General features: G+C 36.4%; 1 protein-coding gene across 5 annotated transcripts in view; it reads right to left on the bottom strand.

The window, feature by feature from the left end:
* LOC105233023 (lachesin) overlaps nt 1-26099 on the bottom strand; it is a 373180-nt gene that overhangs the window by 326432 nt on the left and 20649 nt on the right. The window contains exon 1 of one of the 5 annotated variants that reach the window (XM_049462634.1): nt 20292-21490. The exons of the other annotated variants lie outside the window; for them this stretch is intronic. The gene's annotated coding sequence lies outside the window, so the exon portion shown is untranslated. Of the gene's footprint in view, nt 1-20291; nt 21491-26099 lie in introns of those variants that run through there. 5 annotated transcript variants of the gene reach the window in all.

Raw genomic sequence — 26099 nt, 5'->3', positions numbered from 1 at the left:
AAATCGTGCAATTTGGTTATTTTGTTATTAAAAATTTAGAAAAAAATAAAAAATTATGGTTTTTGATTAAAAAAGCAATTAAGAAGGACAATAATTTTAAGTTAATTTTTTTTAACTTTCCATGATTTTTTCCATATCGACTTCAAGATCGTAAGTTTTGATTCTCATTAAGTCCTCTGTATGCTTATTCGAAACTGAATTCCTGTATTTCGAGTGTATTTTGACGCTGGCAGAATTAGCGTCATAGCGTACATGCTTCGACTGCATTTGCTTGCCTATACTCCGAGTATAGGCAGGAAAAATTTTGAGCGGCTCTGTATTAGAGTGTCTGTTATTTACCAAGTTGGCTCTTTCCACTTGGGTATCGTCAAAATCGTTTCTTTTTGACCTAAAAAAAATGTTTTCGATGCCGTTTAACCCTGCCTAAATAAGGATACTTTTCCTATTTAATTAACATGGGATTTTTGCACTATTTAGCAAATATTTCATATTTCGTACATTATACTGTTTAACTTACCAACAATGCTCAATTCTGCTTCTATTATGATCCCTTTAGACGGAAAATTTTTCATATTGGCGCAAAAAATGTATTACATAACCTTTGGAAGGGTCAAAATTTATTTGTATTGAGTATTCTAATTATTTTGCTTAAACTACTTACTAATTAATTTTTATTCTGAATTTCATTTAAGGTTTCTTATTTTTTGCTTCTGAAAGTCACACAGTGATTCTATGAAGGAATTATAGTTTAAATTGAAGTACGGTAATATGATTAGTACCAACACAAAATAAAAAACCAGATATATTGGATACGTGGCCTTCTGGACTAGTGCAATGAATAGAAAGTGTAAAAATTGATTTGGTATCCAGCTAAAAAATATCTTTCTAACCTCGAGAGCTCCAATCTATTGAACATTAAGAACTTTCATCATGAGTTTAGAAAAAAATTTACGAAAACCGATGTTTTTATTGGAGAACCTTACGGGTGATATAAATGGTAATAAATTACCTACTAATAAACAAGTTTTAAGGTTACTATTTTATTATACTAACAGTATCAAACAATAGTGTACGATGGATGTAAAATAACTATTGAAAAAGTTAAAACATTTTGGATATTTGCTGGTATTTTTATATTAGATGACAAACGATGTATTCAGAAATTAGAAAAATTGCATGAAGAATACAGAAATGTGCATAAAAAAACAAAAAAACCTACCAACAAAAAGAGCACGAGTTTTCAATCAAATTAGAAAGTTTATTTGACATAGCTCACGGTAGAGTTTTTGAAATGGTCAGCAATGATATAATAAAGTTTCTAATCGATAAACGATCAGAAAGACAATTTCATCTGAATTTTTCGGGAAATCAACGAGGAAATGTAATTAAATTATCTGGTAATATCAATAAAATATTAGTCAATTAATAAATTTTTTTTTTTTTTTTTTTTTTTTTTTTTTTTATTGAAACGTAACAAGATATGGATTTACATTTCATTCAAATTGCAACTAGTGACAAGTGTACTAACAAGCAATATTTTTCATAACTTATAAGGTAAAACAACAAAAGCTCTATTAAGAAGCTTTTTCAAAACTAAACTTTGTATTAAAAGCTAAATATTATAATATTTGCTATTTGCTTAGAAGATCATGGAACGTTGTTCTTTTCAATCTGCGCCTGCTATTTCTGGCCTCACCTAGTTGTCGGGCTTCAGCGTTTACGTGGTTTTGCAGCCTTGTGGCATGTTTCGATGCCGTTTCGCGAATGACTTCCCGAACCGTTTTTATGTGAAGATCACGATGTAGATCTGAGTTCCGTACGTACCACGGGGCATTTACAATTTTTCGAAGAACTTTATTTTGGAATCTTTGCATCATTTCGATGTATAACGGCGCAGCGCATCCCCATAGCTGAATTCCGTATGTCCAAATGGGCTTCAACGTTTGATTGTAGACTAAAATTTTATTTGAGGTTGTTAGGGGTGATTTCTTGCCGATTAACCAATTTATTTTGTTGTATTTTAGTTTAAGTTCTGCAGCTTTTCTTTGTATATGCTCCTTCCACTTTAACTTTGCATCCAGCGTCAAACCAAGATATTTCGCCGAGGTGGAGTACGGAATTACTTCATTCTCAATATATAAGGGGACATACGTATCCGTTTTGTTAGTGAAGTTTATATGTATAGACTTCAACTCGTTGAGGGTAATATACCATTTTTGTGTCCATTCTACAATTAGGTTGATTGAAGACTGCATTCTGTTCGACGATTCTATTACATTTTTACCGGTAGTAATTATGCAGGTATCATCTGCAAATGTGGCGATTGTGCTGTTTGGCGGCGTAGGCATATCACTAGTAAACAAAATGTATAAGAGTGGTCCCAGGACGCTTCCTTGGGGTACACCTGTTTTTATTGGCTGCAACATAGTATATGATTGTCCCTGCTTGATTCTGAAGTAGCGGTCGCTCAGGTAAGAGGCAAGTAGCTCAGTTAGATGCTGTGGGAAGAGAAGTCTTAATTTATGGAGTAAGCCATGGTGCCATACTCTATCAAACGCCTGGGATACGTCAAGAAAAACAGCTGTGCAAATTTGCTTTTTTTCCATCGCATCCTCAATTATATCTGTTATTCGATGAACTTGATCGATTGTAGAATGTTGCGATCTAAATCCAAACTGATGAATTGGTATAAGGTGCTTTTCTTCAATTATGTTCTGAAGTCTTTTTATAATTACAACTTCAAGTAGTTTCGACAAAATAGGCAACAGTGAGATTGGACGATATGATGATGCTTCCTGTGCGCTTTTCCCGGGTTTTTGTACCATAATGATTTCAGATACCTTCCATGACAACGGAACGTATCTGAGATTTAAGCAAGCGTTTACTATCGATGTCAGTTTTTCTAATGCTTTCCGCGTTAGATTTTTCAGTACCTCAGCTGTCACCAAGTCGAAGCCGGGAGCTTTTCTTGATTTAAATCTACTTTTAATTATATTTTCCACTTCTTTAATTGTTGCTGGTTGGATTTCTCCTACGCATTGCGAGCCTTCCATCTGAGGTAATGTTCCATGGAGCAGAATAGGACTAAACGTTTTAGTGAGTTTTTCTGAAAAAACTTCCGCTTTTTCTTCGTCGCTTTTGGCCCAGGAACCATTTGGCTTTCTGAGGGGTGCATTTGACAATATTGGTTTCCTAGCATTTTTTACTGCTTTCCAAAGGGAATAATCGGATTGTTTGTTCAGCGTTAATTTCTCAATATAATTAGAAATACTTTGATTCGTGAATAACTTTATTTTAATACTGAGAACCTTGGTTAAATTGTTCAGTTCTGTTTTATATTGGGGAAATCGCGTGTTTTGCCATTTTTTGCGTAGTTTTCTCTTTTTCTTTATGAGATCTAAAATGTCCGATGGATATTTAATATACAAATTTTTTTGTTTAGGAAGGGGAGTACTTTTCCAAGCCGATTCCTGTATAGCTTTCGTAAATGTATGAATTTCTTCTTCTAACATATCTTGAGTTGTTATATTTACATCAAATTCAATATTTTTGTCGAGCATCACTTTGAAATACTCCCAATCAGTATGTCTATTAGAAAGATAAGGCGGTATGTCGAGTTCTTTTAGATGGCTATTTAGGATTAGATATACTGGCGAGTGGTCCGAATTAAGGTCCAATCCATTTTCGATAGTAATGAATGTCTTGGATATTTGTCGAGTGATGTAAAAGTCGATCAAGTCAGGTAATTTCTTTGCGTCGGAAGGCTAGTAAGTCGGCTTGCCAGTAGACATGAAGTCGCATCCAGTGGCCGTAGCAGCTTTAAATAGCTCTCTCCCCTTCGGTGTCGTAACTCTTGAACCCCATTGTGAGTGTTTTGCGTTAAAATCACCACCCATGATGAATTTCCCATGGTGTTTTAATATAAGTTCTGTGTATAAGTCCATTTTAATATTGTGTCTAGGTGGGCTATATATTGCGGTAATGCTTATTTTTCCGAAACTAGATTCAACAGTTATGGTCGTAGTTTGGAATTCTGGGATACTTATATTATTTTCTTCGTAGTGGGGAATATTATCTCTGATAATTATGGCACTCCCCCCTCTCGCATTGTTATTTGGGTGATTCGAGCAATACGTCTTGTAGTTTTTGAATGTAACAAAAGTCTCATTTGTAAAATGGGTTTCTGATATAAGACAAATATCAATTTTTTCAACATGGAGTAGTGTCTCTAATTCTTTACTACGCTTGAGCAAGCCATTTGCATTCCAGGTCATAATTTTCATCGGTTTCATTTTTGCGCCTTATTTTCGCTGTGTTGTCGCTCAAGTTTAGTAAGACGTTCGTGCGTAAGTCTATTTTGCTCTTCTAGCTTATTAAGCTTGTTGAGAATTAACGAAAAATTGTCAGTAAAATCACCAATGGCATTCGTATTTGTTTGATTTTCAGACAGATGTTGTTGAGCTTTATTAGCACCTTTAGTTATGCTGGCAAATGAGGGCTTCCCAGATTGATGATTTATAGTAGTGTCATCTTTCTGAGGAGCAGTGGAAGTGGTTATGCTTAAGCGTTTTGGTTCATATTTATGCTCTTTATTTTTCCCAGTCGCGTTTTTAATTTTTTGAAGTTGCTTTGCCACTTCACATCCCCTATAATTCGCAGGGTGATTTTGACTACAGTTACAGCATTTTGGCGGTAGTTCGGCAGGTTTTGTGCAGCTTAGTGTTGAATGATTTCCAGCGCACTTTACACACCTCGGTGGTTTACAACAATAGTTTCTAGTGTGACCGAACGCCTGACAGGATTTACACTGCGGCACAAGATTCGATGGCTTGATGGGCTCGACTTTAACGACAGAATTTAGAATATGCTTGATTTCATAAATTTTCTTAATGTTCTCAGTAGGTTCGAAACATACAATAAACATATTTAACGGGTTTTTTGTTTTATATTGAAGTTTGTTTAATACTTTCGTAACTTTAAACCCTTGCTTTTGAAGGTCTGTGATAATACTTTCAGGCTCACATGAGTGATGAAGGTCTTTTACCATTACGCGTATATCACGCGATTGTTTGTCTTCGTACGAGTACCAAGGAATTTTCGAGTCGTTTAATTTCCTTGTAAGTATTCTGTAGTCGGAACTATCTGAAAGATTTATTTTACAGGAACTAGGGCCAGTGAGCTTGAGTGTGTAACATTTTTTTACATCTGCGTTAATCAAGGAACGCATCAAGGGTTGGTTAAAATTTTCCGATATTATAATTGGCGGAGGGCGATGTCTTACTTTTGTATCTGTTTTATCTTCCGCTGTTGCATCCGGAATCGGAGACTTTAGTGTTACATCCGGTGAAGAATCTGCTTTGCGTTTCTTACTTTCCCTACTTTTTTTCTTTTTTAATAGCCAATTCGTTTCTTTTTCAAGCTCTTCTTCGTCTGTTTCGGCTGCAAAGTTCGACTTTGATGGAGAAGAAGAAGTTTCATTTACATATTTGGTTAGCGATTTCTTTAAGTCTTCATTTTGAAATTTAAGTGCCGCATTTTCGTTTTTCAGTTCATTGTTCAACGTTTCTATTTTTTTAATACGTTCGAGCAACATACCTATTTGGTTACACTGTGAACCCCCGCCAGGAGGCGGAGTTTGTATGTCCATTACGACCTTACTGAATTGTGGTTACGTTAAGTCAAAGAACTGCCTTATCAACTGCTTTACCGACTTCACGTGCAGATAATGTAGTGTCCCTGGCCACTTACAACTCTGCGTAGACAGCTGTTTTGCCGTGCGACAGAAACAGCTGATACCCACTTTAGATGTCGGAGGAGAATTTTTGCGCGAAAATTTATTGAGTGTTTTTAATTTGGTATTATTTTTGTTATTCTTTTAAATTTCCAAAGGTTATAAATCACTTATGTTTTTACCTATTTTTATAGAAATTTCGATTAAATTGATATACCGCGTGGTGCCAACGATGATAAGGTCCTCCGGAGAGTCTGCTTACGAGTTTCCCCAGCCGGGATTTCACGTATATTACAAGAGATTGAGGAGCACACTTTACTGTTGACCGTACGCGCGAACGTTTTTATGGCCATACCCATAACCATTAATAAATGAAACGTTTATTATGTATGTATATTTTTAAACTACAGATCTCTGAGCATTAGAAGTATCCACGCAGTTTAGTAGTCAAAAAATCCAATATCACATACGTTTGTATGCACTTTAGATTGGAAATGGCAGTTCAGTTTTGAGGAGGATAATAACAGCCAATTCGTTATGCAAAAAAAAAAAATTAAATTTCTATTTTGCATTTATTGATACTGCATTGTCTCCAATCGAATGCTGAAGACCGTAAATTGTCGATTCCAAAACGTTCTCAGGAATCGGGACTGCTTCAAAACACAACAAAAACAGCTTGCATCCGTATAAAATTGTTCTCACTCAAGAACTGAAACCATTGAACGTGACATGAATTTTTAATTTTTAAGAAAATCATCTTATCCGATGATTGCTGCGGTAAATAAACAAAACTGTCGATTCTAGTTGTGAAGAAAGTCAACAAGTTATTCATGAACAACCCTTATATTCACCTAAATTGACAGTGGATTTTGGTCTGTTGGAATCATCGGCCTGAATTTCTTTCGAAATGAAAGCTCAATGGAGAGCAGTAAAGTAAGTAGATCGATTATAACCAACTTTTTATGGCCGCAATTGGAAGAAGTTGATCTTGACAACATCTGGTTGAATCAAGACGGGGCTACGGGCCAAACAACAAGTTTGAAGATTCGATTATATCAATATGTTGTAACATTGAATGGCCTCCAAGGAGTTGTGATTTAACACCATTAGACTAGTTCTTGTGGAGTTATTTGAAGTCATTGGTCTTTGGCAATCTTCAAGCTTTGGAAGTCAATATTGAACTTGCCATTCATGGCATATGACTTAACTTAGTGGGTTCATCGAATTCGTTCCTGCAAAAGAAGTCGTGGAGGCCGCTTAAATGATATTATATTCAGAAATTAATTGTATCGATTTTACTTCTTCTTAAAAAAAAAATATTTGAATTTCCTTAACAAAATGAGTTTTGTTTTGTTGAAAAGAAGTCACATGACTCTTATTGGAAGATCCTGTGCGTAAATGCAACAAATGTATGCAACGAAGTTATTGAAAAGTTAAGAAAAATTTATAAGAAAATCTATATATATAAAAATGAGTCCGTATATGTACGTCGCCGAACTAATCATAAACGCGTCGTGCGATTTCAACCAAACTTATACACTACGTAGGCAGTGACCCATATATGGTTTTTATGAAGTTTGGTTGAAATCCGATAACGCATGTGTGTGCGGTGCGTATGTGAAGTGAGTGTGTTTTTGCCGCAGGCATCTTTTGTAACGCATACAGTATTCATTAGTATTGAATACATTTTACAAGCTCTAATCAATCATATTTTGCCTCACAATTTCAGATACAAAGACAAATTTATCATAGGATTGGTTCATTATTGCCATTTCCAGATGCAAACCACCAGTTCTTGCAAATCTACTTCCTTGGCAATAATGAAAATGAAGTAGATGCCCGTTGTTCAATATTCACAAGTGCCAGAAGAATAATAATACGTGAATTGCAAGCATTGTTTCATGAACATAATGATTTGATTAATACTTTTCGGACAGCACTTGATCAGATGTCATCTGATGATCATAAAATCGCGCTTCGTGCTGATAGAAGACCAATCGGAGAACACGAACAAAGATTTAATGCACCTATAAATAATGAAGTTGCTGTGATGATTGTCGGTTTCAATCACGTGACATTGTATTGCGTGTTTGTGAAACACATCGCTCTTACGATGCCCTACAGAACCCAATTTTGTTTTGTCGGGGTGAAGATGGATACTCTATTAATTTAAAAATGGCAGATCCCGCAAACCCACGTGAGTGTTTGTTGTGTTTAATATACTCTTCCAATTTTGTTTAACAAGAATTAGTATGAAATGATTTAAATTTCCATTTGTTTTTTTTTCTCTTCAGAACGTGAAGTCAATTGAAATGTCGGAGACTCTTTCATCAATATGTCGAAGACATGTATGCACAGATAGAAACAGAGCGTTTGAACTTTATTCGATTCAATCAACGGAAGTTGCGATCAGAAGAGTATATACATCTCCGCGATGCAATCAATAATGATGGAAATGTTGACAATTTACCACCAAGTTACACAGGCAGTCCAAGGCACATATGTATGTATGTACATGAATATACACAAGATGCTATTTGCTATGTTCGTTTGTATGGTCGACCATATTTGTTTATTACATTTACATGTAATCCACAATGGGACGAAATCAAGCAATATCTATATGAAGGGCAATCTTCTAGAGACCGTCACGACATAACTGCATGAGTATTTAGACAGAAGCTGAAATCATTGATGGATTTTATTGTTAAATATCAAGTTTTCGATGTTGGATGTATTCGGTGGAATGGCAAAAGAGAGGATTACCACATGCCCATATTTTGGTATGGTTAGTCAACAAAATAACAAGCGATCAGATAGATGACATCATCTCAACAGAAATTCCTGATCAGGAAATCGATCCAGGTTAATTCGATGTTGTTACAAAAAGTATGATTCATGGACCATGTGGTGTTCTAAATTTTAATTCGCCATGTATGAAAGATGGGAAATTCATAAAGCGGTATCCCAGAGATTTGATTTCCGAGACAATTAATGGAAATGATAGTTACCCATTGTATCGCCGACGCTTAACAGATGATAATGGCAAATCAATCAATCTACGAGTCAATAATCAAGATATTACAGTTGATAATAGGTGGGTTGTCCCCTATTCACCAATACTATAAAAAGCATTCAAAGCTCATATCAATGTAGAATATTGTAATTCTGTTAAATCGATTAAATATATCTGCAAGTTTGTAAATAAAGGCAGCGACATGGCTGTGTTTGGTGTTGCAGAGAACCGAAATGAAATGATGAAATAACACAATGTCAAATGGGAAGGTATATCAGTAGCAATGAGGCAGTTTGGAGAATATTATCGTTCCCAATTCATAATCGAAATATGTATATCGTTTTTCGAATTGTGTCAAAATGATCAATTTACTAAAACATTGCTTTATTCACAAGTACCAAAATATTACACTTGGAATGCATCTAGAAAGAAATGGAACAGACGTAAGCAAGGAAGACCAGTTCAAGGTTATGCTGGCATTTTTGAAAGTGGCGCCATTGGACGTCTCTACACAGTGCATCCCAGTCATGCTGTTTGTTTTTATTTGCGTCTATTATTGATTCATGTTCGTGGGCCTACATCTTTTTTGAGTTTGAAAAGAGTTAACGGCCCACAGTGTCACACTTTTCGTCAAGCATTTCAGGAATTGCATTTACTGGATAATCACTGGGATGCGACACTTGGGGATGCATTAGCAGCAGGTTCTCCTCATCAAATACGAACATTATTTGCTATTATTATTGCAACATGTTTTCCATCTGATCCATTGCAATTATGGGAAAATTTTAAGGATTTTATGACCCAAGACATTTTGCATCGAATGCGCCGAATTGCAGGAAATAACGATTTAATGATTACACTTGAAATGTTTAATGAGGCATTGATTATCATTGAAGTTATTTGTTTAGTAATTGCAAATAAAGCATTGACACAATTGGGTTTGCAAGCTCCAAATCGACCAATGCATGATGCAATCAATCAAGAAATAAATCGTGAAAAAACAATATGATTTGAATGAGTTGACCACAATTATAAACTTGAATTTGCATAAATTGAATCCAGAACAGAGACACGCATATGATACCATAAAGGAATCAGTACGAAACGAAACTGGAGGAATGTTTTTTTTAGACGCTCCAGGAGGAACTGGCAAAACATTTCTGATTTCCTATTAGCGACTATAAATCACAGAGTAATATAGCATTAGCACTTGCATCGTCTGGAATAGCAGCGGCGTTATTAGATGGTGGTCGGACAGCCTATTCTGCGCTTAAATTACCACTGAATATGAATGTAAATGAAAATCCTACCTGTAATGTTTCCAAAAATTCGGGAATGTGCAAAGTCTTGCAACAATGCAAATAAGAAATCAGTGGAAGCGTTAAACAGGACATTGCAAGACTTGCGTAGTAATGATCAACAGATATTTGGTGGCGCTTTGATTCTGTTGTCTGGTGATTTTCGTCAGATATTGCCTGTGATTCCCCGTCCAATACCAGCAGATGAATTAAAAGTATGTTTAAAGTCATCTTATTTACGGAGACATGTACAAATACTCAATTTGACTACAAATGTGCGAGTACAAATTCAAAACGATCCATCGGCCGACACATTTTCAAGGCAACTGTTGGCAATAGGTAATGGTCAACTTGCTGTCGATCGTGAAACTGGCGTAATCACTTTACCAGATAACTTTTGTAGCAGCTGAAATAGAACGACTGGCTCATTTGGAAAATGCAGATGCACCTGTGGATTACATTGAGAGGATGAAAATTCAAAGTTTCATAAATGGAATTCGTGATATGGACACCAAACGCGCCACATATGCATTGCCAAAAAGAACGTTTGCTGAAACGGTTTCGCACGCCCTCACACAGGAAACATTCCCTACTAAGTAAACCAGCTCACAAGGTACAAAGGGTTGAAATGGAACAACCGGCGCTGATGGAAGAAATATTGAAGACTCTGAAGACAATTGCTGCACCGCGAGTAAATACAACAGGAAGATGTTTCAACTGTGGAAAAGCGGGTCACTTTGCCCGAAATTGCAATATAAAAGTAAACCCATCAAAACGGAAACAACCAACAGATAACGAGGACGGAGCATCCACATCTCACAAGTCGTTAAACTAAAACGGAACAGTTCAAAGGGGCGTGAGCTGGTTCCCACAACTATTTGCCCCGCCATCTCGATATCACAAATAGGTCGCCATGACAACAATCTTACTATCAACGGCATCGTAAATGGACGACTGTCAACGCTTACTTTGGATACTGGTGCCACACATTCCCCCTTTGAACTGTTCCGTTTTAGTTTAACGACTTGTGAGATGTGGATGCTCCGTCCTCGTTATCTGTTGGTTGTTTCCGTTTTGATGGGTTTACTTTTATATTGCAATTTCGGGCAAAGTGACCCGCTTTTCCACAGTTGAAACATCTTCTTGTTGTATTTACTCGCGGTGCCGGATGTGGTAAGAGGAACGATTGAACCATTAGTCGGTTGCAAGCTTCGAACGGCCACCGGGGAGGAAGCAGCTGTCGCGGGAAAAGTGTTTTGCAAAGTGATGATTGGTACCCTGGAAGTTAATCACACCTTCATCGTAGCAGAAATCACGGATGAAATTATAATGGGAGTAGATTTCATGATTGATCACGGGGTTACTTTGGATTTAAACAAGCAAATGCTGTTTTGCCAGAACATGGAGATGCCTATAAACACCGGATATGAGACCAACGTTGAAAGTAAGTGGGTGATTCTTGATGATAATCAGAGTATTCCACCAAAATCTGAGGCGATTGTATGGGCTACAGTGAATGGAGGAGGTGGGACTGAAAAATTGTGGATTGTGGAACCAACAAAAATAGATACACCCATATTGGTAGGAAGAACGCTTGTGAAAACTAGAGAAGACGCTACCATTCCGGTCAGAGTAGTGAATGAATTCAACACGCCTATAAGTCTGAAGAAAGGAGCGGTAATTGGACAGTGCCAGAATATAAGTGCAATAGCACGATGCGAACGGTCACAACAGAAGCCTACTCTTGAGCCACAGCAGATAAGTCCTACACTCCTAAACAATTTGCTGAACGAACTGCATGGAAATGAAAAATTAAAAGCAGAAAAACTATTAGAAAAATACGCATCCATATTTGCAAACGAAGGAAACACAGGAAGAACCGGCATTGTCAAACATCGCATAAATACCGGAGACGCTAAACCAATCCGACAAGCTCCGCGTAGGGTTCCACTAGCAAAACGTGAGGATGCTAACAAAATTATCGAAGACATGTACAAAAACGGTGTAGTCGAACCTTCAATAAGTCCATGGAGCTTACCTATCGTCTTAGTTAAAAAGAAAGATGGTAGCACCCGTTTCTGCGTAGATTATAGGAAGTTGAATGATGTCACAAAGAAAGACAGTTATCCTCTACCAAGAATCGACGATACCTTAGACACCTTGTCTGGAGCGAAATGGTTTTCTACATTAGATCTACAAAGTGGATATTGGCAAGTCGAGATTGATGAACGTGACCGTGAAAAGACCGCTTTCAGTATGGGCGACGAGCTATGAGAATTCTCTGTGATGCCATTTGGGTTATGTAATGCGCCTGCAACGTTCGAGCGACTGATGGAACATGTGTTAAAAGGACTCAACTGGAAGACATGTTTGGTGTATCTTGATGACATTATCATCATGGGAAAAAGTTTTGATGATCATCTGAAAAATCTAGAGGAAGTCTTTCAGCGAATAGCATCAGCCGGATTACGCTTGAATCCCAAAAAGTGTTCATTATGGAAGAAGCAGATCACATATCTCGGACATAAAGTGTCAACTGAGGGGATTCACACCAAGGAAGGAAAAATAAAAGCAGTCAAAGATTGGCCTCGACCCACCAACATACATGAACTCCGCAGCTTCCTTGGCTTATGCACGTATTACCGCCGTTTTGTACCTGGATTTGCGAACGTGGCTAGAAGTTTACATGATTTAACAAAGAAGAATCGCCCGTTTGTATGGCAGTTGGAACAAGAAAAAGCGTTTGAGCAGATGAAAGAACTACTTTGTACGGCGCCGATGTTAGCTTATCCAATACCTAGAAAGAAATTCATCCTGGATACAGATGCGAGTGCTTATGGAATTGGAGGTGTCCTGTCTCAGTTCATCGACGGACAAGAAAGAGTAATTGGGTATTACAGCAGAGTGCTCGGGAAACCAGAGAAAAACTACTGTGTGACGCGAAAAGAACTACTAGCTGTGGTGGAATGTGTAAAACATTTCCACAAGTATTTGTATGGACAACGATTCTTGCTGAGGACTGATCATGCAGCATTAAATGGTTATTACAGTTTAAGAATCCGGAAGGCCAAATTGCACGATAGATCGAAAGATTACAGAATTACGACTTCGAAACGGAACATCGAAAGGGGATTCACCACAAAAATGCGGATGCATTATCGCGTCGCCCTTGTCCACTGGAATGTAAACATTGCTCCAAATCAGAAGGAAAAGAAGGTATAATCGACGTGCGATTACTGAATATAGAACCTGAAGATGATTGGACTCCTCACCGCATCAGAATCAATCAGCTGGAGGACCCTGATCTTGCAAAGCTGGTAATGGCCAAAGAAAATGGGGTACGACCACCAAAGGAACAAATAAGTAGCGAGAGTCCAACGGCAAAAGCATATTACCTTGCTTTTCATACGGCCAGTTATATGTTGTCTACGAAAGAGCTCTAAGATAGTTTAAGTGATACATGGTCTAAGATTGTAAGAAACCAGAATTAAAAGTTGAATAATAGGGAACAAAACCGACTTTATTAAAAACAACTGTGTTTCTTTTCTTATTTTGTTTTGCCGTGCGAAGCAGGCACCGGGCCCGCTAGTACTGTATATAACTCATACACTGTCATACACATTAGGTATGTTAAAAAAACGATAAACAATAAAATTAGTATGAAAGTGGGAATAGCATTGACCCTATTATATCTATTTTTGCCAATACCATAACTATTAACATGCCTTATACTAAAAAGCCAATCATAGAGTTAAGTCAGCCGGATGTTCAAAAATCGTGGTATTAGTTATATAAGAGCTAGGTCAAGTTTTCGCTGAAATGAATCTATTTTAATCACAAAGATACACTTTTATGAGCAAAATACGCGGTATAAAGTCACCCGGAAAATCGAAAATCTTTATATTAGGTATATGGGGGCTAAGAGATGCATTGGCCCAATTCATCCCATTTTTTGACATACCATTGTCAGAGAAGGATTATCCCTGAACTTCAAATACATATATATCTCACATATTGACCAATATTTTCGATAAATGTCAACTGTAGATACTGGAGTCAAAATATTCGGTACCAAACGTGCAATGTTTTATCTCGTTATATTAATTGCTTGCTGATTTATGTAGTGGAAAGTGAAAGATTCAAATGGAATTTAATATTGTGCTATATGAAAAGTAGGCGTGATTATAGTCCGATTTAATTCATTTTCGCAATGCCATCGTCCAATTTTCCTACCGGCTCCTATAAAGCGCTCTCATTTCATCTCGGAGGTAAAACTGAATGTTTCTGGCTTGTTCTTGTATTATTTGTGCCGAATTTGGTTGTTGTAGCTTTAATGGTTTACGAGATACACATTTACATTAATCTTAAACTTATTAGAGGTCGGGGCCACGTCCACTTTTTAAAAATTTTTTGCCACAGGTGTATCACTACTGCGACCTTTTGTGTCAAATTACAGTTTTATATCTTAATTTAGAGCTTAGTTATGTCACTTTATAAGTTTTTGGTTAATGGCGTTCTGTGCACATGGCAATCGTCCGATTACGCCCATTTACGAATTTGAAACTTTTATCGTCATCCTGATCATTTATCTATGTATATGTATGTATAACCCCATATATATCTCATTTAGTTTTAGATATCACGTACAACCTTTAGATCAGTGTTTCCCAAAGTGGGCGACAACACCCCCTTGTGGGCGCTGCAGGTGTCAAGGGGGGCGGTAAGACAGACCTGTATAAATTGTTCAACGACATGAATCTCCAACTGCATGGCGATAAACTAAATTTAATTAAAACAAAAAACGTCGTTGCTGCTTTCGCAGCCAAACTGCTTCTACACAAAAAGAATCTGGGCAGACGTGAGTTTCATAATTTTCCGAATTTATCAGTATCATGCAGTAACGACGAGTTGTTTGTCTACTGCCAACATTTGGAAAACCTTCACATTGACTTCACCGAACGATACCAGGACATTTTGAACTTAGAAATACCAGACTGGGTGTTGGATCCGTTTTCAAATGTCAACACAGCAATGTCACCTCAGCTGGAAGAAGAACTTATAGAATTGACAACAAACGAGGAAATAAAAATCAAGTTCAAAAATGGTTACCAAGAATTTTGGCTACAAAAACCGACCTTGCAATTGTACCCTGGATTGTGGTCAATCGTTCAACGATTCTTGATAGCATTCCCATCGTCATATTTGTGTGAACGCGGATTTAGTGCTGTGACAACACTGCTTACTAAAAATAGAAATCGTTTGCTTATTACCGAACGTGGCGACTTCACATTAGTTTTTATATATGGATCGATTATTTTAGTTTTATTTTTTAATAAAAAATACTCTGTTTTAATACTATAAAGTTGTGTTTCAATAGTCATTCTTATTGGCAGGTGGAGTCCGTAAGTGTTAACTTGAGACCTAAGCGCCGTTGTATGTTACCTACTGCGCTCAGGTTTCAAGTTGCTGGTTATAGTAAAAGTTTCGTTTAGAATTCTCCGTTAATATACATATATAGGTCACAATAATAAATTGTAAATTATAATGGTTTTTAAATAGGTGAAAAAATGGAGGCGCAAAAAAAATATTTATTCTCAAAGTGGGCGGTAGACAAAATAAGTTTGGGAACCACTGCTTTAGATGAACAAAACTATTGGGGTACTCACAACGTGTCATAAAGCATTTTAAAATCGTAAAATCATAAGTTTTTATATCAGTTTAAAAAATTTGTTGTTGGATTGCATATTAAAATAAGTTTACGCAAATACAATTCTGAACGCTATGTTTTCGGATCGTTATAACTTTATGAGACTATGTGAAACCCCTATATTATGCTTTGTATCAACAGCTTGCAGAGTATAGAAATAATATTTTATTTATTGAGTATTTTAATCGTTTATTTTGTACAAATACATAGAAAGGTGAAAATTTGTTGAGTCTCTGGAGAAAATTTCCGAAACTGGACGAAGCAAGCTGCCGTATGGAAACAGCAAATAAAACATTAAGGAACTGTGGGAAGTGTTGCGAACATATGGAGGCGGTACAGAGGTGCGGCTACGAGCGTCGGCCTTGAAACAAGCGGCTCGATATATAAATGTGTAGAAAATTTTACACTACTCGCCTAGCGAGGTTGTGTGATAGACCCACCTCATAGAAACTACTTCCAATAAAAAAGAAACAAGAGAATCAGATGAAACGTGATCAGAACTATGATTTAAGGACATGCATTGTCCATAAATTGTTAAGGTACTGATGCCCAACTGGTTGTTGTCCTCGTAAAGGCTGTTATCTCCGCCGTCCAAGAAATGCGATGGAAGTAATTCTTTATGACATCTATGTGGGATTTGTGGTGTGAGAAAGATTCAGTCGTCGAGTTCTGACAATCACTCCAGTGGATGACCGTCTAGCGAAAATCCGCATTAATGCAAAATTTTTCAACATAACACTGATTTGCGCCTATGCCTCGACGGAAGCGAAGGACGATATAAACAATGATGACTTTCAAGAACGGCTGGAGCGCGCTTATGACGACTGCTCCACCATGATGTAAAAATTGTGCTTGGCGGTTTAACGCCAGGGTGGTCAAAGAAGGCTTCTTTGGTACGACAGTCATAAAATTGAACGTCCCCTCTCCGAATGGAATAAGACTGATCGACTTCGCAGGGGTTAGAAATATGGTTGTCTGTAGTACTAGATTTGCAGCACAAGAAAATTCATCAAGCTACATAGCTATCTCCGGATTGAAAAGTTCGAAACCAGATCGATCATGTTGTGACTGATAGACGACATGTCTCCAGTGTCCTTAACGTATGCACGCTTTGAGGACCTAACATCGATTCGGACCACAAAGTACGCCTATCATAACACATACAATCACAAACGACGGCTAAACGGCCCTCTACTTGACTTAGACACTTGTTCTCTGAGAGCACGCATCAGGAACTCGGTATAAGAGAACTGTGGGACGGTATTTCAAGCTCCTTACGTTCAACCATTAATTTTCGTAAAGTTCGAAAGAACAACTGGTACAACAAAGATTAACGTGTCGCAGTTCAGAGACAGCAGACAGCCTACCTCGCAATGTTGCGTTCGACCACAACACGTGCGTGATGGGACAGATATCGGGAGTTGAAGCGAGATGAATATATAAAGGAAGAAGCCAAAATTGCTTACTGGACAAAAAGTGGTGATATAGTGGCTGAAGTTATGGAGGGAACACTTCAGACCAGCAGTGAAAGTTTTCAGAAGAACTAACAAGGTGCATGCATCAGCTTATTTGTAAAATAGAGTCGAATGAAAGCATTGCCGTGGCTGGTTTTATAGAGGTGCGCGTGTATAGGGTATAGTAAGTGTTAAAGCTACCTTCGACAGCTACCGCTAGTTCTGCTTTCTCTAGACATCCAGTCTTATCGAAGCGTATGGGTGTGGTTGATGATATCAATATCATCGGCATACGCCAGCAGCTGTACACTCTTATAGAATATTGTACCTGCTCGATTAAGTTCTGCAGCTCGAATAATTTTCTCCAGCAGTAGATTGAAGAAGTCGCACGATAGGGAGTCACCTTGTCTGAAACCTCGTTTTAAATTAATAAAGTTATATTTAATTCAAATAGTTGTTATAGATGTGAATTTTTGTGAAATATGTAATTTGTGCATCTACATACATATATATGTAAATGTAGAAAAGTTGAAACTAAAATTGAAACGAATTGTGCGGTTACAATTATAATTGTGTAGAATTTAGAATGCCGTCCCAGGATTTCGGGAATAAAATGGGTATGGTCGGATAGAGGAGGTTCTTCAGATCAATAATGCAATCCTTTAGTTGATATTAAATAAATATAATTGAACAACAAGTTAATATTAAAAGAAATTCACACGAATTAGTGAAGGGTTAGTGCACATAAAAATTTTTTGAAGAAAAAAATTAAATATTTTTTAAGTTATATTCGATCTCCAACGGCGCGAAAAAAAAGGTCCTTCACTGCTGCAGTGATTCCGGCCGTCTCCGTGGATGAAATCTAAAAAAACAAATCTCGTTAAACTAGATAATATTGTCTGTACAATGACCTACGATAAAAAAATTGGCAATATGGCGGTGTTTTAAAAAAAATATTCGAATTTTACCTAAAATTTTGGTCGTTTTTGGCCTGCTAAAATTCGATTTTTTGATCATATCAAAAATCCATTGCTCATTGTACGGAGAACTATATATAGAACATGTAAACAAAATTCGATAGTGATGGGATCTTTTGTTTTTGAGTAATCACTTCAGCAAATTCGGAAAATGCTGTTTCGAGAAAAACGCGTTAAAAGTTCCAATGCAACTATCTAACTGCCGAGCGGCTACTCTTTTAGATGGCTGTAACTCAAAAACTGTTTCAGATATCGATTTGAAATTTTAGTATGTTATTTTATTTATATTTTATTAACGGTATAACCTATCGAAATATGAAAAAAAATTATTTTTTGAAAATTTCACACTAGGTGTGCCCCGTAAACGCAAATATCTCGAATATTCCCGCGAGTATAAATATGTACTATATTCTTGAACTGGAGAACCTCCTCTATAACGAAAAATGTTCATTTGAACATATCGTTCAAGATATCTGTTCGTATGCAGACTATCTAATATTGTTTAAAATACAAACAACATTAGTGTTTCATAATGAATAAAAGTGAGCATAGTTCGAATATAAATACGCATTTCTGCTCCGAAGTAAGATTTTAAAAATTAAATTTAAATAATAGTTGTCTCGTACGTTCTACTTTTTCAAGCTTGCTTCAAGCTAATGAGGAGTGTCTTTTCAAAAGAGGATATTTACATTTTAATTTTTTTAAACTAATTATGCCGTCTTGTCCTTAATGCTAAAATACACAACTTCTTTACATGGATGTTCAACTATCTTCTATATTTCGCAAGTAAAAAAACGTTAAATTGTGAGTCCTAAACTGAAATACTATTATTCGGCAAATCAGTAAATGTTTCCCTTATAATGTTTTCTCATTATAGAAAAATTAATTAAGAAGTAGATATCCTCTTTTAAAAAGACACTTCTCAAATATATTTTCCTCCTGTTATATACTATTTGTAAGTATTTACAAATCAAAAATCTTTTTCAAACTTATATTTGTTGCTATAAACTATTTAACTTTAAAATATTATTAATATAAAGTACTAACATCTCATTTTATAAATTAGTTCCCATTTTTAATCGGTATTTTTTAATTAAATTACTACTTAATATTTTTTTTTTGTTTCAGTTTGCGACATGGATATTTGATTCCTATCCGTTGAGCCCCCATAGAGGTTGAATTGAACATAAATATTTTTAATTTTTTAATAATATTTTTTTTACAGAAAAAGTGTTTAAAAAAATATCTTACAACCTCGTTTGCGCTCCTCGAGTAGAACCATCACAAATTGGTACCGTCACCATCTTCTGGCGGCCATGCATGTATAATGTATTATTATATAAATGGATTAGTATTTGCTTTATAAAAATACATTTATGTTTTTCAGATATAATCCAGAAGCTGGATGCCATTGAGACCCGACTGACTGCCATTGAAAAGTCCCTAACAGACAAAGTAAGTAACGCAGTATTACATTACCAATTTATATTTCAACTAGCTGACCCCGCAGCCGTTGTCCTGCGTGAAATTATGTGTTTTGAAATGAAAAGACAAAAATTCATATTGTAATCATTTATTTGCTATTTGTCTACATTTTCTTCAATGTAACGCAGCTTGATAAACAAATTTTTTTGGTTTCTGTTCCGGTGCGTAAATGTACAGAGAAGATGGTTTTCCAACTCTTGAGCACGCCACGTATACATATCTGGCCGTGTGAAAAACATAGCATTTCCAAATGTATGCCACCCACTATGCGACTATCCTGTCGTCATTTTAAATTAAATTTTCACTGGAAACGGAATGCTTTTGAACTGAAATGGCAGATCGTTGGAACTTAAAAGAAATCCGTAGAATCAAGCATTCTGCCCCTTATATTTGATAGGTGCATCACAATCATATTGCGATGATGCGGTAGCATACCTGGCCTCTCCAAAGAATTTAGAAATTCCACTGGTAATTCACGGTGTCGTCTTCATTGTCAAGACGATCGATCGATTTGTATGACCGCAAGTCTCCTGGAATTTGACTTTGAATTTTCTAGTTTAAGTCAACAACATAGGTATTTGTGGCAGCTAAGATTGCCCGTACACTCAAGGAATCGTACTTACGAAAATTTGGCCAATGTTCGTATAAACATTCGTGATGAGTCCATCTTTCGTGAATTGATAAACGGCATATGGGATTGATATCAGACCACGGGAAGTATCAACCAGTATTGACCCATTTCCAATTCTTAGCGTATACAATGTAAAATGTCTTCGACAATGTAATTTTCGGTCGTATCCCATAACGCAGATTTGAAGGCTGATCATCGCGAAATGTGTGCGAACTTCAGTGGCATTCGGAGTAGCCATCGCATCGTCTTCCGTTTGATTCCAGTGATCATCATATTCCAGCAATTGTAATTGCTGGCTTGCTTCTCAAAAACTTGCATACACCGTACCATTCACAGTATGCAATAACTCTAATGAATTTGAACCGCGTACATTAATCAATAGCAACCGAAGGTAGAAGCAATAGTCGTTTTACGGGTGGATTGTGTAAGTTCGTTCTAATGCATTAGTTGAGAACACACCTGGATGTCCATCTACTGGATGACCCTGCTTTCTGCGTAACTATTTCTTCGATGATGCATCCCATGTATAATATCAACGTATTTCGAATAAAGCAATGATCTCGCAAACGGATCACTGACAGAAGTTGAGAAAAAACTCGCCAATGTTAAATTTGTTGCTGGTAGTGCTTCTGTTGACTGTACTGTATTCTCTGGGTTGAAATATACTCTTTGGTCATTCTCCAAATTTACTTCGAGACGCACAACAGTCGGAAAACGTTCATGAATTGCAAAAGTAAATATCCTACAAAGCGCTTTATTTCAGTTCACGTAGCGACCGTGTTGTCCAAAACCAATAACCGCCATGTTGCTTCCTATGGTGACGTATTTACAAACGTATTTTATCGATTACACCAAACTACAATACACAACATTCACATGACTTTTGAATGTGAATTAGACAATAGTGGCGAATATGGTACGATCCATGTGTTGTCAACCTTGATGTGTTGTTAACTTCGATATTTACGCCTCTAAATTGAATACTAAATGTCTGCCATTGTCGTCTGGTCAGCGACGCCGATAGAGTGGATATCCATCATTTCCTGTTTGTGTTTCCGGAAAGCACATGGATAATGTTTCGTGAATTTATTGTCAGACATACAAACCGAAGTGGGATTGTGGTGTCTGCAAGGTCCATGAACCATATTGGTTTTCATCACTTCATATAATACTGGATCTTTCTCTGCATCATTAATTTACGCAGAAATGAGTTCATCAATTTGATTTGGTGTGACAACCATCCACCATCCAAAGAAGAATATGTACGTGCGACAAACCTCTCTTTTGCCACTCAACAGAGTACATTTAGCATCTAACAGCACCATATATACCTACACTACTCCAAGATAAAGTCCATGAAACATCGTAACTGTTGTTTGAAAAGTCGTGCTGTGACATCGTGACGATCGCATGCTGATTTACCGCGATCCATAATTCCGCACGTATGTCACCGCATCCTGGGAGTACTTCTTGCCTTGCCTTGCCTTGCCTTGCCCTGCCTTGTGCTGCCATACTTTGATGGACCGATATTAGGGCGACCTCTTCGTGGCTTTGTAACAAATTTCAATCTGCAATTAACCTATTTGTGTGAAACACACGTAAAATTTTCACTGAGTAATTTTCAATAATTTCTCTTTTGAATAGAATAAAAAAGCAAGCGACCGAAATTGAACTATTCAAATAATTTACAAATCAAAATATTGAAAAATAAAACAAACAAAAATTGAAAAAAATGTTTATGGAAAAAAGTTACTTTTTTGAATTATCCAATTTGCCGACTTTTCATGAAAAGTATAAGATATTTTTATTTCTAAACCTTTCTTGATCCACAGCCAACAACCTCTTAAAATTTCATCAATATAGGTTCAGCCGTTCTCTTAGCGTTACTAACGAACAAACATTCATTCGTTTGTATGAGAAAAAGAAAAGGGCTGTTTTTAGGGGTTTTCCGGATTATTGCGCGAATGCCGCGTCATAGCGGCAAAGATGCACCATTCAATTAGCTGTTACACCGTTGACTTGGAGGACGAATATTACGTGGAGCTCGCTTCGAAACTGCCCATGTCATCGGAAGAGCACGTGAGCTTCGTGGAAGACAAACTTTCACAAAAAGAAAGCACGGATGCTACGGTAAATATTTCGTTTTGAAATATTCTGCGATTGTAATATAATTTACTATATTTTTTTTTACAGATGCGGCTAATATTGAAGTCAAAGGGCGTAAAAGGCAGTGGGAACGGCGTACTGCGTGGTATGTTTTCTGACGACCTAATGTACCACTACAATTTAGAGGGGCGCAAGGAGAAGGGATCCCTACTAAAGCTAAAGGTCGTTGGTTTAGTTTTTGGGAGGTTATTTTACTGATATATATTTGAATGCCTTAACTTATAACGTTTCAGTTTAGATATATTTCCTGACAAGGTTAAAAACATTATCTGTGGGGAGCTCCGGAGATTTGTGGCCTTAAGTTACAATCGTTTTAAGCAAAAAAAGCATAAACTTAAGGCAAAATTAATATAAGTTTTCTTATTATGACTTATATATATTAGTTTTAAGTTGTAAATATTAGTTCTAAGTTGTACATATGTATTAGTTTTAATTTGTACAAATTAGTTTTAAGTTGCATATATTAGTTTTAAATTGTATATACATATTAGTTCTAAGTTGTACATACAAGTTTAAAGTTGAAGTTACTAATTTTACTTTTATAAATATGAAATTTTAGAATTATAATTTTTATACTGAAATAAACTTGATTTGTATTATTTTTTTGCCGAATGTAATAATAATAGGCGAATTATTAGCTTAAGTAAATATTTGATTATCTTGATTTTATTATTAAATAAAGCGAAATAATAAAAAAAACTGAGTTTTAATTAAAAGAATTGAATTTGCTAGAAGTAACAAATGCGTAACAGATAATCTTGTTACTGCTTGTTCTTGCTAACATGTTTATTTGTTATAGATAACAAACTGATATCGAAAATAATAACACTAACAGATATTCGGGAACAAATACTTTTTGTTATCGATAACACATAGGTAAGGTATGCGCTAACAAAAGAATTTGTTACCCGTAACATACTGTGAAGAGTGACAAATGTATGTATTTTGTTAGAACAAGGCAGCATGCGATATTTGCCATCGGTTAGAGCGAGATAACCATTGAACATCAAATAGCTATGTGTTATTTTTTCCCACTCTCTGAACACATGTAACAAATACTTTAACGAAACCAAAAGTGAAAAATAACATGTCGCTTACACGTTTGCTAACAGCTACCCGTCTTGCAGGGTAGCTTTGTTCAACTATCGGCTGTGCGTATCACTTAAATTTAAGCGAGATAGGTATTCAAGGTGTGTTCTCAAGTAAACCGGACTTAAAAAAAAAAAACAGAACAAATAGTTTTTTCGGCAAAAACAATTTATTTTATACAAAATAGTCTCCTTATGCTTAAATACAGCTTTTTGCACGGACCAAACGCATGTCGAACGAGTGTTTTAGCTCGTTGACCGGTATAGCCGCCAGTATGCCGGTGCAAGCCTTTTGAATAACCTCTAGGTCTGCATAACGCTTTCCTTTCATGGCCAAATGCATTTTTCCGAAAAGGAAGAAGTCGTACGGTGCCATATCAGGTCAATACAAGGAGTGGTTAATGGTTAAAACGTGATTTTTGGCCCAATAATCGGACACATGATGTCCTTCGAAGGTCGGAGTCTGAGCAATTTTTGGTCGTCAGTCAATTTGTGCGAAACAAACCGTACACACACCTCTCGTAAGCCCAAATGTTCGGTCAAAATGCGGTAAATCGATGTTTTGGCGATGTTCAATTCCATTTCCATGAACTTCAATGGTGATTTCGGCTGATTTTTGATGAATTCACGCACTGTTTCGATGGAATTTCCGGTGACCACGGATTTTGATTGGCCGACATGTTGATCGTCATTTATGTCCTCACGACTACTTTGAAAACGTTAAAACCACTCGTGCACTCTGTTACGGGATAGGCAATCATCGCCATAAACTTGCTTCATCAATTGAAACATTTCGGTAAAAATTGTACCAATTTAAAACAAAATTTAATGTTGGCTCTTTGTTCGAAGCTCATTTTCGCACCGAAAACACAAACATACTGACAATTGAAATGCAATAACTTCACTTCCAATCGATGAAATGTCATGAAATTCTAAATGGACAATCGATAAAGATTCTAACGCACTAGTCGACATATAGATGGCGCCGCCAGGGGTGCTAGATTCAAAAAGTGCTGTTTTCTTTGAAACGCACCGTGTAGATAAAATAAACACCAAATTAATATATAAAACTGAAATTTCGCCCAAGGGTATGCCCTCTGCATATCTCCTAAACCACTAAAGCTACAATAATCGAATTTACCCAGCTGAAATATTATAAGAATGCTGTGAAAATGACTGAAATCGGATGATAATCCCACTCAATCAACATACAATATAATACAGTACAGTACGAAACTACTAAAAGCGCAATAAATCAATAACCAAATACGTTCGAGGCATAAAATTTTACTTCTGCGATGGTATGAGAGGAGCCGATTTAAAAATTAAACGATGTACGTGGCACTGTCAACTTTTTTGTGAAATTACATATATATTTCGAGAGCCGAACGTCCGATTTCGGATAAATTTAGTATGTGACATTATTCTCATATTCATGTATTATAGAGCAAAAATGGGTGAAATCAGACTATAACCCACATCCATCCAAAACTGTTCAAGCCCCCAAATACTGGAAATGTGGACTCTCGTATGTATTGTTGACTTTAGTCCGAAAAAATCGGTCAATGTATGGAATATAAAATTGAAATTCTTATAGGTAACTTTATGCTGCATTAATCGGCAATATTTGTGCTTAAAATAAATAAAATTGGGAGAAAACTTGAGCTACCCCGCATATAATGAATGAATGAATGGATTTTCGAAAATCCGGCTGACTTTACACCATATGATATGATGTGATTGCATGTAAGGTACCTTAATGAAGTTAGCCATTTTACATTTAAGTCATTTTCCAGGCTTTGGCTCCTGCAAGTTGCAAGAGTATAAAATGTTCGGTAGCATTGGACTCTTCTTTACTTTTTTTTAAATTACTTTAGCACCCTGAAGTCTTGCACCATATAATATGAGAAATAATTGTCTGCCAAAAATTAATTTGCTCAAAACAGTAGATTTTCCCTTCTGCCCATAAAATAACTAAACAATTATTACTAGATCAGTTCCATACCAACATTTATTTTCGGATGCTAGTCGGACAGTAAGCAAACAAAGAAATATACAACTTAAAAGGTTTAATAAAATGCAATTTTTACAAATTGTAGGATTAGAATTCAAGAGAATCCATACCCGTCTGTGCATGAGCGGAAGTTAGCTTGTATGCTTATTTATCTATTTTAAACCATCTGCATTTTGCAAGGTTGTCCGCCGCAAATGTCGTCTTTAATGCATTCGAAAGGGTTGTCAGAAATGTTTAAATCTCAAATAGAAATTAACTGGTCCTCATTCATTCACTACTATTTACCCTTGAAGTTACGTTTAGAATTCCTTATGATACTATTAATCTGCAGCATTCGGTTGCGTTGCATAGTAATGGATACAAGTTAACTCAAATAGCTCATCCACAGACGGAGAACTCACGCGTGGCTTGAGTTAACAAAATTCTTATCCCAAGCTAGCCACTGCGTTGGTCGCTCGATATTATTAATAGTACAACAGAAGATATTGAGAAGATAAGGAAATTCGTTATCTCACGTCAGCCACTGCATTGG

Source organism: Bactrocera dorsalis, chromosome 1 (assembly GCF_023373825.1).
Source record: "Bactrocera dorsalis isolate Fly_Bdor chromosome 1, ASM2337382v1, whole genome shotgun sequence".
Taxonomy (NCBI): Eukaryota; Metazoa; Arthropoda; class Insecta; order Diptera; family Tephritidae; genus Bactrocera; species Bactrocera dorsalis.
The sequence above is the reverse complement of the archived record's forward strand: the minus strand, read 5'-3'. Positions and strand labels throughout refer to the sequence as shown.